Consider the following 1724-nt stretch of genomic DNA (forward strand, 5'->3'; position numbering starts at 1 on the left):
TAGTATGTAACAAATAAAACTCACAATGATAGAAATCAAAGAATGAAGAAACCTCTCACTAGTAAAAGATACAACATACAATCTACACAGGAAGTATGGATATAAGATCTAGTTATAAAAGAAAGTGTCAAAATAAGTAGTGGATAGAGAGGGGATGGGACTGTGGTGAGCATGCTTGGTCTATACAAATACAAGGCCCTTAAGAAGATGACAGAGCAGCTAAGAACATCCGGGAAAAGCTGAGCCCTGCTCCACAGCTGCTTTCTGCAACCTGGCCTGGAGGGACAAAGAGGAGCGGGCCTGCGGCTTCCTCAGGGGATCTTGACTGCCTGGATTGCCAGGAGCTGGAAATTGACATTGAGTCTAGGCTGAGGATGGAAGGCATGGAGCTGAAGGAAGAATGGCAGGATGAAGATTTTCCAAAACCTTTACCAGAAGATGACAGCATTGAAGCAGATATACTAGATGTAACTGGTCCAGACAGACAGCCTGGCTCATTAGAAGTTAATGGAAACAAAGTACGGAAGAAACTAATGGCCCCAGACATCAGCCTGACCCTGGATCCTGGTGAAGACTCTGTGGTCACATGACTTGGATGAAGGCGGAGAAGTTGACCTGGAAGGTTTAGACAACGGAGTGATGAGTTTGAGTGGGAAGATGATCTTCCCCAAACCAAAACTCCTGGAGTCATTAGGAAAGGCTCAATTACTGAATACACGGCCACAGAAGAAAAGGAAGATAGATGCCACTGACACATGTTCAGGATTGGAGAGGTGGACCACTGAGTGGACATGAAGGCAATCGAACCCCACAAAAGAGTTATTAGCCATGGAGGCTGTTATGGGGATGGCTTAAATGCCATTGTTGTATTTGCTGTCGATGGACACTCTCTTTAAATATGTTATTGGCACGTTAGAGCTTTTGGTAGCAGACAACTAGATGATCATTTACTTAAACGGTGCGACAACTCAAAGGAAAATGCCCAGTCTGGGATAGCTCAGATTGACAGACGATTAAGGAAAAACGTAAACTCTCTAATCATTGTGCATCCCTCTTGGTTTATCCAATCACTTCTGGCTGTTGCAAGACCATTTATCAGTTCAAAATTCAGTCAGAAAATTAGACTTTAATTTGGCAGACCTGACAGAAGCTTGTTCTCATGGAGTACGTTGGCATACCAGAGTGCATCAAACAAGTTGATCAAGAGCTTAATGGAAAACAAGAACCACCAAAAAGTGAGGAGTAAGTTCCACATCCAGCCCAGATAGAGAGACAAAGAGCACCAGGGAGGCAGGGCTGTAGTGCACCCTAGTGCACTTGTGGCTCAAGTGTTTATGCAATATGTTACAAAGTTTACTTGACTTCTTTCCAAATGGACTCTTGTACAAGGGACTGTTCACTGCTGTCATGGTTTGCAACTCTTTAATGACTAATTGTACTGTAATCATTTTATATCCCTAAATAGTAAAGAATGACCCTTTATATAAAAACAATTTTTATATTTGTTTATTTGAATGATGCATCTTCAGTGAAGTATTTATATACATAATTGACAAAGTTAAGAAATAATACATATTTTTTAGTGTATATCTATCTTGTAGATGAATATATACAAGTAAATAAGACCCTGATTTTAAATGTAAAGAGCATGTAAGACTTTGTTTTTGTAAATGGCTGGATACATTTCCTGGGTAACTTAGACTGGGTTGTCCTAAAGCAGGAAC

At 40.8% G+C, this 1724-nt stretch overlaps 1 pseudogene; it reads left to right on the forward strand.

Moving 5' to 3' along the window:
- The first annotated feature begins 356 nt into the window (after positions 1-356).
- Positions 357-1246, forward strand: LOC116888910 (annotated as a pseudogene).
- The last annotated feature ends 478 nt before the right edge of the window (positions 1247-1724 follow it).

The sequence above is a fragment of the Rattus rattus genome, chromosome 1, assembly GCF_011064425.1.
Source record: "Rattus rattus isolate New Zealand chromosome 1, Rrattus_CSIRO_v1, whole genome shotgun sequence".
Taxonomy (NCBI): Eukaryota; Metazoa; Chordata; class Mammalia; order Rodentia; family Muridae; genus Rattus; species Rattus rattus.